Source organism: Thermobia domestica, chromosome 8 (assembly GCF_964235325.1).
Source record: "Thermobia domestica chromosome 8, izTheDome1.hap1.1, whole genome shotgun sequence".
Taxonomy (NCBI): Eukaryota; Metazoa; Arthropoda; class Insecta; order Zygentoma; family Lepismatidae; genus Thermobia; species Thermobia domestica.
In genome coordinates this window covers 284,564,737-284,579,513 of record NC_137461.1, presented here as the reverse complement: position 1 = coordinate 284,579,513, position 14,777 = coordinate 284,564,737, and the positions used below count along the sequence as shown (strand labels likewise).

At 37.1% G+C, this 14,777-nt stretch overlaps 2 protein-coding genes across 13 annotated transcripts in view; one reads left to right on the top strand and one right to left on the bottom strand.

Annotated features, from left to right (window-relative positions):
- The window catches only part of faf (ubiquitin carboxyl-terminal hydrolase-like faf), a 172,824-nt gene extending 167,432 nt beyond the window's left edge, over positions 1–5,392 (bottom strand). For 8 of the 9 annotated variants that reach the window (XM_081769869.1, XM_081769872.1, XM_081769871.1 and 5 more), the window contains exon 1: positions 5,257–5,392. The gene's annotated coding sequence lies outside the window, so the exon portion shown is untranslated. The other variant, XM_081769870.1, reaches the window with a different exon arrangement.
- The window catches only part of LOC145693656 (uncharacterized), a 28,464-nt gene continuing 18,957 nt past the window's right edge, over positions 5,271–14,777 (top strand). Inside the window, exon 1 of one of the 4 annotated variants that reach the window (XM_081769881.1) lies at positions 5,271–5,404. The gene's annotated coding sequence lies outside the window, so the exon portion shown is untranslated. Of the gene's footprint in view, positions 5,405–5,533; positions 5,779–5,807; positions 5,941–14,777 lie in introns of those variants that run through there. The other 3 variants (XM_081769884.1, XM_081769880.1, XM_081769882.1) reach the window with 3 other exon arrangements.

The following is a 14,777-nucleotide window of genomic DNA, read 5'->3' as shown; positions in this document are numbered from 1 at the left end:
AATGGAGATGTATCGTAGCGTGGTATATAAACGTAAGTTCAGTATTTATAAACAAGGGCCAATATTGATGTTAGTAATTTCGCTACAGCTATAAGGAAATGTCTATTTTCTCCTGTGAAAGTTAATGTTTCCTATAGAAATAAAATGAGGGGGAGGAATGATTGGATATCGTACCATTGTAATTTACAATAATATTGATCTTTCTCATAAGTGTGATTTTAAATAAGCATTCTACATTTAATAAATGTTAATATGGAACATGAAACAATTCACTAGTTCTACTTGTCTTGTTTCAATACTCGACGCAAAAGCTGGCAACATAGCATCGAGCACCACATGCGCGCAGCGAGCTGTCAGAAAATACAAGTAGCATCATTGCAGTATATAAATAACATTAGATACTATATTGACATGTTTTTAATATTCTTCACTGAAGGTTCATGAACACGTAGTACCATAAATTATTCTAAACAAACTTTTCCCTTGATTCCCAGGCTCCTGAACAGATCTTTGAATTGCTTATTCTTTTTAACTAAAACAGGAAGTTGAATCACAAGATCTCACATCCCAAAATATTTCATTCTTATTAATCAATAATATATGCAGTGGCTTACGTCAAGTGCTCATCAACTCTCTACTTCGTGTTGTCATTTTAATTGTGAGTAATTATTCACCGCCTTCCAAATATAGTATAAACTTCAATGACCCAATAGCATTTTCTTAAGCCTGTTTCACATCAACCCGATGTTATCCTGCATTGTTAAGTAAAAACGTGGAACTATTTCAAATGAACCTTGGCCGCACTCAGCAATTTTTAGAGGAGGGCGGACCCAGCGTTATCCTCAGGGGAGCAACTCTAAACTTTATGTTCCAAATTTAAGTCTAATACAAAGTGTTTCGTTGCTATTCGTTCGGGTGTAATCTTGTGCTATGTCATCTTGGCGTCATTTCAGTCTTACATCATTGTTATAGTTGGGGCCGTGACCCCTTTTGGGTTCAACCCTATGTTAACGACAGGACTGTACGAATATTTTGAAAAATACATTTAAAAAAATCATTACTGCTTTCATTTTCTAAAACATAAAATATGATTCAGTAATTGTGGTACTTCTAGAAATGGGAAGAACATTTTTCTGACTGTCAATAATGTCCTGAAATTCACCTTTTATAATAAAAACATTCAGAAATGAATTATAGCTACTAATTCTAAAGGTATTTCAACATTCCAATAAAACTGAGAACTCTCAGATATTTTTAATACAACTTCCCGGAAAGTGATCCTCATTTCTAAAAATGGCGAGTCTTGGGAAAAGTCTTTATAAAAATTATTTGACAGGGAATTTTCTTCTCTTTGAAATTGAGCTTTTTTTTTTTTTTGAAATTAGTTATAAATCGCATCAAGGCTTCTCCCGTTCGCCATTTTCCGAAGCTGACGGCCTTAGCACAAGTCGGATCAATGGGGACTTCAGTATGTTACTGATGACAATTACAACAATCCTATGAAAAACATTCCCAGTTATACTTGTTATTGCACCGAAACATGTCTCGAAATCAAAATTGTTACTGGCGCTACTTGCTCTTCCTGAGGCGTCAATTTCTTCAAAAAAAAATTATTCCGAAAATGAACTTTTATTGTGTTCTTTTGGTTAAAATTATATTATGAAATAGCACTTCATTATTCCGTTTTGCATCCCTCTCTTCACATAGTGTGTTAAGATGTTATTTTTGTTGAAAAAATCTGTCTCTCACCTTGCATTCTGCTAATGTTTTTAGCAGTAATGACGCTAGCTATAATATATCGAAGAAGAGAAGTGGAATGGCACAGCCTTTTTCGGGGGAGCAGTTATTTTTTGTACATCGAATATAATAGTTTTATATTACTGACGTGCAGACGGGGGCGCACGGTCCCACAGGAGGGTGCGCGACCACTTGTCTCCCCACCTCTAGCGTCGTCAGTTTTTGGATACCTCTGCAGAAAAGCCACGGCTGACCACGTTCGACATAAATCGTGGATAACGTTACTAATATGTAGTGCCTTCTATTCGAACACGACGACCGGGGACTTAATTTTTAATTTTGAGCACTGGCAACATCTGCTTCTTTATGAAAAGTTGTTAACTTAGGCTAGGACTAGATTCGCGAGTTTCATTATAGTGTGTTCCAATATATAGCAACAAGGAAATCACCAATTTTAATTAATGATGCTAAAGTGCAGGCTTACTACGTTTACTTTACAGTACGCAATTATAACACATTTAAAGCAAAGCTAAGTTGCCTGACTAGCAATAGTCGAGATACTTCTGGTTTTAAGAACTTTTTTTAGTAACATCATTAATTGCAATGGATATTTCTTCCGGCAAGGTTCTAGAACAAAGGCCCCCTTCCCATTTAGCTGTAATAAAGACAGAAAACAACTTGCCCTTCAGACCTCTAACCCGCCTTCATTCGCTAATGCTCGCTCTGCAATACTATGTGAATATTACACTTTGGTACAGAAAGGAACCAATCTAGCTACTAACATATATGGGAGGGAGGGTTGTGTTCTAGAATCTTCCCTTTCTATCCATTTAATATAAAAGAACACTTCCGTAATTTAACCTAAACCAAAAGAGCACTACGAATGTTCTATATGAAGAGAATAGGTCATTAAGTTATTCAAGTTATAAGAAACAATTATTGGGAACCACTTGCGTACGTTTTAACCTTAGTGTTCAGTTTATAGTATTACAAATTAATCAAAGCTAATCAACTAACTATTTACCTAAATGCATGTTTCTTCCAATACATAGGCCTAATTAATATTTCCCTCCAATATTTCAAATGTTTAACCGATGTATTTGAAATATTGGTAAGAAGTATAATTTCTATACTGGAAGCAACATTATTTACATAAATAGTTATTACAATGTATTTCATTTGCATCCAGTTAAAGAGTAAATTTATTTCAAGAAAGAAAAACATCTATGAAAGTATCTTAGTAGCTGGTCTGAACTAAACCTGTACGCGAAAAAAAAAAAAAAAAACTGCGAGTGCAAACTGCTGTCATTGTCAACATGTTCCTCACTGGAGAAGACAATACGTTTTCATATTCATATTTACTTGCCTGTTCATAGCTTACAATATGAGGATAATCCCCAATTAAGCATTACAGTTGTTTCATATGGTTTACATTCTCTATATGTTATCAGTAATATAAGTTTCCACAGAGTAAAAGCTTTTTTCTAACAACAGAGTATTTCTGAATATCCGTTTTTCGTTAATGTCCTTATACTTTGTAGGTAATTTGTTATATAATTGTATACAATTCACATATACAGTTTTGCTAAAATTTGCATAGTTCTGCTGGATAACATACATATTACAATTCTGCCTAGTATTGTATGAGTATGAATGCTTATTGACATCCATCAGCTGGTTACCAAGAAAAGAAAGACTGTCCAAAAACTGTCCGTAAGTGGTACGTGTATAGTTCTAGGCAGGTACCAATTACTACATTCGCCCTAATGTCCAGACCTGTAATTCTTTAATTAGAATTCATTCGCCTCCCCCGTTAAAGAATATCTAAACTGCATACAAATGTGACGATTTTGTAATGATCTGGTGCTTCCCTCTGATCAAGCATCTTTTTCCAGTGACTTACGGAATTACTGAAAATTTGAAATCACTGCCTCTATACTCATGGTAACTACTACTACTACTACAAATAAAACAAAATACTTTTCATCATCTTCCCATCAGAGCAATCTTTGTATACGCTAGTGGTGTTTAACCAAAATATAGATACCTAGGTAAAGTACGGTAAGCCTGCACTAATTTGAGAATTGCTGTGGAGCTGACTGATTTGAAAAGTAGGCCTACACAACAGACCTTAAGACCTCTGAATATAGAACATATTTCATTCAAAATAAATAAAAAAACCAAGTTTACAATGTAAAATAGAGTACTGCAGTACAAGTCATATAACGGTGATAATGAATATTCCCTTGCACTATATCTTGTCCTGACTGAAGAAATCCTATATAAATCTTATGCATACTCCAGATCTAGTATTAAAAAAGCAAATTTCGTAGGTAAAACAGCTTAATTACTTTCTGGTTTTGTATCTAACGTTCCACTTCGATATTTGAAACGTACTATGTGAACGCTTGTTACTATCCTACCAGTCATCATTAATTCTGCTACATATATTTACAACAAACTCTCTTCTACGTATATAAAATAGTATTAAAATTTGAATAAATAATAATTTTAATTTAACCTTTAATTACACACTCCTACAACTTTGTACCCAGACCGTCACTCATTTAATGGCGAAGACGACATAACATTGCGCAGCTGTCTACACAAACAAAGGAAGCCGAAAGCGTTTAGTACCCTCTTGTTTGCGCAATGATTGCTTCTAAATATTCTCGAACTAGAATAACTTTGTTCAACTACGCACACATATGTAAATATAACAGAAAACGCAAAATTTATTTCTTTGAACAGCATTGGTTAAGCAGAAAAATACATAGGGCGTAACTAAGCCTACTAGCATAAATAACTCATATTTATATAGGACTTCCATCAAAATATAATTTAAATGCTAAAACTTTACCAGTAGTTAATGATTAATAATTATAATAAAATAGTAGACTTCCGTCTAGACGATATATGTATAAAAAACTATTTAGTCATGATGGTGTTAAACTGCGTAACGCAGATCTTGCCATGTTTATGTATTTATGCCGACAGAATCGACAACCATATCGAACAGTTCATGAATATATGTGGAAAAGTGTTCTTATATGACTTTACATTACTGTTTCTGCTTCTTATTTGGAATATATACACATCATACAATAATTCACACACACATTTGACTTCCCAACTTACTTGTAATTTATTTTGCCTACTTACCAGATGGTCATTCCTTACACTCATAACTACTCACACTAAGTCACACACTTCCACAACTGAATTTTACATATACAAATAACTTTCGGCCACTACAAAGGCGTATACAAATATTATTTTAGGCAATGTAAAGACCGGGAGCAAGTACAAAATGGCGACTCGTCGGTCATAGTACGGAGATAGGGAACATGGGTATCCGAATTGGTTTCACAAGCATGATCGAAGTTTTAAACAATCATGTGTCTCGTGATTTCCACCCCCTAAAACAAAATCTAATATGTCACAGATGTATTTCAAAGGCTGGTTATTTCTTAAAAGCAACAGTAACCTCATTTTTCCAATTGCATGCCAAATACCAACCTCTTGTCTGAAACGCAAGTGAGGATCGAAACCACTTTGACGTAAACTTCACTGTAAACACGATTCACCGGTGAGTCGGTGACAGGCGGACGGATATATTCTTTTGAACAACATTGGCATGTATATTAAACAAATGGAATGAAGACTTGTAAGCTAAAGTCTAAAATGATAACTAAAATTATGAAGTTACCATTTTCTTTTTGTGTTACGTATTTTTCGGATATATATATTTTTGAGATACGTTAATTATTAGAACTATTTCATGAATACCGTCAGCTGTATGTTCCGATCAATTTTAGAACTTGTTTCATCCGTGTATGATGAAAAATGAAATTTCTTTTTGCTTATTTGGTAGAACTCCTAAAACAATGTTTTGTTAAATATTTATGTCGTTTAAATAATTATTTATATTTAAAGATATAGGTAGAAATCATCAATAGTATTTGTTACATAAGATAGTATTCAACAATTGAATATTGTAATGCGCTTTTGTTTCAGTAGCATGAGTTTAGAGTGGACAAGGTAAGATTTTTTTTCAAGTTCGCTTATATTAAATATTTTGATATTGAAAGAACTGTTTAAAATACACTACAGCATTCTTATAATTGTTGATAATTCGTTTCATAAACAAATAGGTGTGTTCTTAAGGAATTGTTACTTAAAATTGATACGGAAAATATTCAGGTATGAATAACAAAATCCTTTTAAATGTTCTCGCATGCTTCATAGGTTGTATTTGGATTGTGCCTATTGTTACAGAGATCTTGAATGAAAGAGAATGTAAAAATTATATTTAACAATCATTATGTGCGTGAAGTATTAACTTTTATTTGTTCAAGGTTTGAGATCATAAAGATCGCTAAAAAATTTGCTTGCGAAACTCGCTGCGGTTATTGCGAAATAATAGATAATGAACGTAATTAGTTAATTAAATTACATCAATTTTTTTTAGTAGTTTGCCAAACCTCAAAATAAATGTAAAGTATGGATTGTATTTCTGGTTAATGAATGATAATACCGATATTTTTTCCTCCAGAGGTATTCGTTAAAGTCATACAAATTTTGTGTAAATGTTACAAAAAGCACTACAAGTTTGTTGTTTTACGGCACAGGAAGCGAATCATAAAATTTATTATACATGATCCTCAGTGATTTTGCAGTGATCATATAACGTACACGTAAGTTGTAAGAGGCTGCACGAATGTAGATGTGTTGAATGTAGTTCTTTCCATGAAATGAACAGTAGCAAGAAAATATAAATAAAACTTACGTTGTAATGATGATCTTCAAACTGTTAACATCACTAAGTTCTACAGGAACCTCTCTGTGGCGGAGAAATCGCTTTTAGTGCAAAAGTCCCTGGTTTGATTCCACTCTGAGATTTTGTACTGAACAACATCGAGTGCATATTTTTCCGTAGGTTATCTCGTTTCCTCACGTTACATTCCATCAATTTGTTTCATCATCACTTTCCTGCATGTATAGTTCGTCTCATTTAAGCTATTATGTGGACGCGGTGGCTCAGTGGTGAAGTGCTTACCTCTGACGCGTAACACCCGTGGTTCGATCACGGCCAAGTAAGTTTGTGGTGAATTTTCTGTGGATTTTCTTGGAGTACTAGTGTTTCCTCCCACTTTTTCATTCCACAAATTCTTCCATCATTCAGTTGCCGTCATCGTCTCCCTGAGCCTAAAAGGGCATAACGTAGGACGTAAAACTGGATATCTCTTTACTTTGGGCAAGGCAGTGATATACTGTCAGTAAATATTATTGCCAAGCGAGCGTCAGCGAGTGAAGGCGGGTTAGAGCCCCGCAGGGCACGTTGTTTTATGTCTTTCCTTCTTGGGAAATGTAAATATAATTGCTTATTGTCACTGCCTTGCCCAAAGTAAAGACTTGCCTAAAACTGTAATATTTCATTTCATTTTCGATAAACTGTAGGTCATAATTTTGCAACCCAGTGTTCCATCAAAGATTTCATTTAATGTCCGAAGACCGCCAAGAAATCAAGGCGTTGATTTAAAATCATGGCTTAAGTGCCGTAAAGTAGGTCTAGAAATGTGAAACCTAACCTAACCTTAACTAAATTAAACTAACTTGACCTAAGCCAAACTGCGTAGGCTAAGCTTTAACATCGTGGGGCTATTCTGCGCCACAAAGCCCAAAATTATTAACTCACAAAGAAAGATAATGTCCAAGGTGTTTATTGATGCAGACACCATAGTAGGAATAATATATTAATAATTTAAGTGTAACTAGTAAGTAATCTTTCTTAAGGGGGAATTTGCAAGTACTATACACGCATTGCTTTATCACTATGTAAGGCCTACTGCCAGAAGATTTTTAAGTTCTGTTAAATAGCGTATTCGGTTACCTGAACTTCTGTGCTACTCGCTTGCCTTCGCTCACCAAAGCATTCCCACGGCTCTCAGTGAGTTAAAAAAAAAAAAAAAAAAAAAACTCTTTCAAGAATAGATAGTAAAACTGAAATCCCTTAATACAATGTCCGGCATTTCTGCTGTATCGCAGGACCACACGAAAATCGAAGTAGTACCAAAATGTACTAGCTACATTAGGTTAGGTTAGGTTACGTTGAGTTAGAAGTTCGCATCTTCAGTAGACTGTGTCTTTCACACAGTTTCAACAACTGATGCTCACTATTTTTGTATAATTCGATAAAACTCAAACACAATATGTCACAACCTTCACATACACAGTCTGTCACAAAAAATAGCACCACTTTGAAAAAACTAATATTTTTTTAAAATTCTAGTACTATTATATACCTCGTAGGTCAGACACTTCAACTGATCTTTTAATAGTTCTCTAATGTTTATACTATGCTACTGTAGTACATATTTGAACATTAAATGAAAACGCTGAGTTTTATACATTAAGGGACCTTATAACCCAGAAATTAAATTTAATGTATGTTTTGTATTATTACACTACTGTGCAGTTTATCGCTAAACGGTAGGTAAGTTGTTGAAAGTAAATGAAAAAAGAAAATTATTTACACCACAATCTCTATGACATTTCAGTCTTTTGTTACACTCTTAATGTTGCAAAAAACAGGATATGATGTTCACAAGTGTTTCACTTAATGCAATATCTGTTCGAGGTTCCAAATTCGAACTAGTTCCTCAGTGATTTATCTCCTAGAGTGATATATCTTCCTATGTACTTTTTGTGACATAATATGCCACAGATTCTATATAGGATTCATATCTGGAGAATTTGGTGGCCACCATAATCTTTGGGAACCAGTCCGCTACACTCCGTGTTCTATGACACGGCACATTGCCGTCTTCGAAAGGAAATAAACTCAAATTAGGACCTGAGAAATAGTGAACAGATCATAGTATCTTTCGGTTGAGAATGTCAATGTAATATGCCGCGTTAACTTGTTTATTCCAAATTTTAATTTATCTCACTCCATTTGAAGTAAAGCATCCCCACAACATGATAGTTTCATCAAATTTCCGTCTTTTAGAAACGTACCGGTACTTTGGCTTCAAATTTTCTCCCTTTCTCATCCAAAATTTTACTTCACTGTCATTTCCAACAGTCATAAACTTCTCATACAATTAAATTACGTGCCACCACTTCATTACTCCATGTACCGTATCTACTCACGAACTCTCTTGTACCGTTTACAAGTTTTCAGTTAAAACTGGGTTCTTTCTTAGAGTTTTCTTATGTAACCCTTTTTTATTAAATTGTCTCACAACAGTCATCCGCCTTATGTTATAACCTGATTTAGAATAAATAGCCTCTGCATTTCATGCCCCTGGAAGTTCTGTCTGATACAGCCAAGCGAAAACCCTCTCGACCCAATCTTGCAGTTGTTTTAATTTTCAACCACACCGTTTGCATTTCAGAAGAGCGGTGCTCTTTTTCTTCTGTATTATTCTATCAAAGATAGTATGATGTATACCTAGAAATTTGGTGATGTGTCTATTTGAGAAGCCCTCACTTCGCAATATCAGCATTCTTTTTTGTTTACAGAGGTTTGTGTCACACACAGACTTTTTTTTTTTTCATATTTCGAGTTTCTAGGGAATGATGAGATTCTTCACCGTCTTATAATGTATTTGAAGCACTTCCATTTACAACGTAAACAAAAGAAACATTCAATAATACGTATTTTTTTTTTTTTTTCATTAAAATTTCACTTTACACTGTTCCAGAAAAGCAAACAAAACAAGCATTTTAAGTCTCAACGACACTCATATGGAGTGTAGAAACACCAAACGGAGAGCATCTGAACTACTGTAACACAAAATAGGGTTACTTCTCTGATCCTCCCCAAACTTAAAGGTTGTTGGAAACACCAAGTAGATACCAGTATGTCACGGAATGGCTTATTTAAATTGCAAATACAGGGTGAGTCAAAAGCCCTTGGACACCTGCATAAGTTTGAAAATCGACGAGTAAAAAGTTATGATGGGAACAGAGGTTTGATGAGGGGCCGCAACGTTTGAAGTGTATGTCATTCATGGCCGCCATTTTGGATTCAAGTCAATTTTGTTAAATGGGAAGTGGGGTGTATGACACATCAAATAACACTAGCTTGAGCTCAGGAATTTAGTGTTTTTTTTTTTTTTTTTTTTTTTTTTTTTTTTTTTTTTTTTTTTTTTTTTTTTATCTTGTACAGTTTAGAAGTTATTAATGTTCAAATGTGGGAAGTTACCTTGATACTGAATGCTACAACGCATGTTCTACGTGTTGTCCATCCCGTGAATACACAACTATAGTCGCCGCAAGCACTCTGACTGCACACGGAGGAGAATGTCTCCTGAAATTTGGTCACAGGCTTGTTGGATGCGTTCCTCCAGGTGACTCAAATCACGGATTGTCTCAGCATACACTATCTGCTTAAGATGTCCCCATAGATAAAAATCAAGGTGCGTTAAGTCAGGGGATCTCGGCGGCCACTCCACGGGACCACGGCGACCAATCCACTTCCCACGCAGTTGTTCATCCAACCATTCACTGACACCAAGTCCATAGTATGGAGGGGCTCCATCGTGCTGAAAAATAAGATGGGAAAATGCCGTCAGCGTTCAGTGTGGCAGGGAACACAAGGTCCTGCAGCAGCATCAGATACTGTGGTGCAGTTAAGGTGTTGTAAATGAAAAATGGCCCAATGATGCGGGTGTCCCATATGCCACACAACACCATCACCTTCGCTGGATTATGTTATCGACTCTGGCCAACCCAGTTCGGATTTGCGTCATACCAGTATCGACAATTCTGTCGATTAACCTCCCCGTTCAAAGTGAAATACGCCTCGTCGCTGAACAGTATGCCCTTGGCAAACGCAGGATCCAGTTCGTGTTGTTCAGTAGCCCACATGCAGAACTCCAACCGGCGATCAGGGTCATCCTCGTTCAGTTTATGTTGCATGTGCAGCTTGTAAGGATGCCACTGATTGACGTGCAGTATCCGAACAACGGAGGATTGGCTTATTGCACATGCTAGGGACACACGACGGGTACTTCGTTTAGGACTTTTCACAAACGACGCAACAACCGCCGTTGCAGTTTCCTCATTGGTGGTAGTCTTTGGTCGCCCACTACTTGCCCTGTCTTGAACAGAGCCCGTCTCCCGGAATTTGGTGATCACGTGAGCCACCGTGCTGTGCGATACCGGTTCTCTGTTTGAGTGCCGTCTGTTGTAGTCAGCTGCTATTGTTCGGTAGCTGCGTTCCCCTGATATAAGGATGATTTCGATCTTTTGTTCACGTGTCAGACCTATTTTAGATCACCTGGAACAAAGAGAGAACTGGGTCAGTATCAAGATAATTTCCCACTTTTGAACATTAATAACTTCTAAACTGTACAAGAAAGAAAAAGACAAATTGCGCCACTAAATTTCTGAGCTCAAGTTAGCGTTATTTGATGTGTCATACACCACCCCTTCCCATTTAACAAAATTGACTTGAATCCAAAATGGCGGATTTCAAGAAGGCGGTCATGAATGACATACACTCCAAACGTTGCGGCCCCTCATCAAACCTCTGTTCCCATCATAACTTTTTACTTTTCCCGTCGATTTTCAAACTTATGCAGGTGTCCAAGGACTTTTGACCCACCCTGTATAATGAAACCCTTGTGGTTTTTCTGAGTGATGCTTTTTGTGTGTGTGTGTGTGTGTGACGGACTGTACTTGCCATTTCCATATTGCCTTTCCCACCCCATAACAAGTACATGTCTTCGCCAAATAATCTCTTAAGCCTCCACATACAGTGCTGCTTACAACATCAAAAATAACAACCATCTTCTTAACTTTAACTTTTCCACTCATCCTTCCTCAGAAACCAAAATAAATTCTTCAATTCACCCTGTAAATTTTCTGAAATTGGTCCGGCGATACAGTAGTTAATCCCAGTGTCCAGTTGAGGCATTAAGTGACGAGTTGAAGAAAAAAACTGCATTACTGTTGTATCGCCGGACCACAAGAAAATCGAAGAAAACGGAATACTATTTAGTTTCTCCCCCAAAAAACTAAGTTGTGACCCTGGCACACTTGGTAGTGATTGTTGTTCGGAATAGTGTGTGGAAGAATGGCATAAAACTAGTACATAAAACACGAACCAACTTGTACTAGGTGGCCACTAAAAAGCACGAATGCTGTCTAACCGAGTCAGAACAGGAGCGCAGCAGGGGGGACGAGGGTTGCGAGGGAGTGCGTCCGTAGGGAGTAGGTGCGTCAGCGGCGGTGGGTATACGCATAAACGAGGATAGGGAATACACTTTATGTCATAAAATGCATGGCTTATGTGTTGCACAGCTTTTGGGGAGATACTAAATGGCATCTAAAAAAGTACCAAAATGTACTAGATTATGTTTAGTTACATGTTCCTCTTCTTTTCTGTAGTTTCAATTCGTGAGGCCGCGTTGGCTCAGTGGTAGAGCGTTCACTTCTAGTGCATGGATCCCTGGTTCTATCCCAGCTCACGCCAAGTGAACTTTGTGGTGAACAAACAGCGTGTGATTTCTCGGTAATCTCCCGTTTCCTCCTACTTTCTTCATTCCACCACTTCATTCATTTCTCATCATCACCGTCTCCTTCAACCTAGCCGGCATAATCGCAGGACGTGAAACTTAAGGATTTAATTTTTCATTTAAATTTTCAGTTCATTTCCACACTTCAAACTGTTTGCGTGTTTAATAGATCATGCGTTTAACACAATTTCAGCAACTGACACTCCTTATTTTTGTACAATTCGATAAAATTCAAACACGGTATGTGACAATCTTGTCATTTACGCACCATGTCCACACTGCCTTTGCCGTAGAAACAAATGTACCACTCCGCCAAATAGTCCCATCCACCTCCATATATAGTGCCGATTAAAACATCAAAAACAAGTAGCAACAACAAGTAATTTCTTAACTTCAACTATTCCCCTCACAAGACTCACTCACTGTTCCTCGCAAACCACAATAAATTCTCTAATTCATCTGGTAAATTTTCTGAAGTTAGTCCGCCAATAGCCAAAAAACAAAAATAACTGTATGAGCTGAATACGCGGTGTCTTCTTGTAATTGAACACTCTTTGAGGGATAGATCGTACGGTGGGGAACGGCCTCACATGCCAAGCGGTCGTGCTTAGTTAGAATCCTACATTAGTAATAGGGACCATCCTTTGTAACCTCGGTCTTGCATCAGGACGAAAAAATTACAATTCCGAACTGAATTCATAACTTTAAAAAATAGTATAGTTGGTTTATTCTTCTCAGTTCATGCTTAATGAATATGGTCAATTTCATTTATACCAGTGCAGTACTTTGTTATTTGTAAATTCAAACAAATTGAAATCTGTATTACCTCAAAAAAAAAGTAACAATTCCGGCTGGTCTAGTGGCTAGCGTGTGCATATTTTGTGCACGGAGTCCCAGGTTCGATTTCCCCTTGAGAGTGCTTTGAATTTGGGACCCATTAGGGTCGTACGCATTCTACTCTAAACTGTAGGTCCACGTTTCATATGCCCGTGGTGCTCAAAAGAGATGCTGAACTTTAACAAATAAAGAAAGATGTTTTTGGATGGACTTTTCGTATATTAGGATTAGATTTCTGGGTTTTCGGCATCTAAGGCCATGTTATTCCGTCACGCATGAAGGATGACTCTCTCGGGAGTCACACTATCCGAGAAAAAGGAAGAAAGAAAGGATTTGGGAAGGAAGGAATCGGCCTGGGACCATTATGTTACGTACTATCTCGGCATTTTCGTGGTGTGAATGAAGGAAACTCAAAAAAAAAAAAAACTCAGGATGGCTGTCCTGAGAAAACTCTTTACACTTTTTCGACCGAGTGTCTCCACCGGGAATCGAACCCGGGACCGCTCGCACTAAAGAGGAGAGCAGTAACGACTACGCCATGCAGGGTCATTAAAGAAAGAATGAAAGAAACAACAATAAATCTTAAGAAAAGTATATGTTGTCATATTCCTATTCAACATTAGTGACAGAAGTGGTCTTGTATTTCATACAATCAATCTTCTGCCCACGGTTTCTAACTGATATATTTTATTATTTAGCTACCACGTGTAGGTCGCATATCACACTTTGAGAAGTTCTCACGCACTGCGATTAGAACATACAGGCTTATTCATAGAGCTCTTATCTCTTGTGCGATACGTCTTTGGTTCTATCCCAGGCATAACTTTCCACAATTATTCCCTGGGAGGAAGCGAGAGAACCCCTTTCTCGGGATTCTCGCACTTTCTTTATCCACCATTAGCATCCATTTCATGGTGGACAACATCGTGTTTGTGGCTTTTATCGGGTTTCTCCCGTTTCCTCCCACCATAATGATTACTTTTATTAATCACCCGTCCCCTATAGCCCAAAGAGCATACGTGTAACATAATACCAAAAATTTCATGTAATTTCATTGTTTTGTGTTGATTATGGTGAACGTAATCGTGTCCGGGGGTTTCTCGGTGACTTCCGTTTCCTCGCACATTGTCATTCCACCAATTCTTCGTCTGCTTTACCCTTACGGGTATAATCGTAAGACGTTAAACGGAAAGATTTCATTTTTTCTCCAATCACGACCCTCCGAATATACTTGCGTTGTGATGTCCTAATAAATTTCTCTTTACGTTTCATACCATCCTACATTATTGCTATTTGTCCTCCCGCAGGTCTTCATGATATTTAGCTATTTCTTTCTGCGTGAGCTATAGCTTAATTTTCTCTATTTCCTTCATTTACATTTCGAAAGCTCCTAGAGGCTTTTGTCGTTCCTCTTCCGCTTTCCTGACGAAGCATTTGATGGGTTTTTATCATTACTTTTTCAGCGACTTCTCTTTTTCCATGACTTCATCTGTTCACATTTAAATAAATCTTTAAGTTTAACGTCCCACGGTTATGCCGGTTAGTCTAAAGGAGACTGTGATGATGAGTAATGAATGAAATGGTGGAATGAGGAAAGTGGGAGGAAACTGAAGAACTCCGAGAAACCCCACGAGCACGGTGTTCGTCCACCACAAAGTCCACACAACGCGAGCT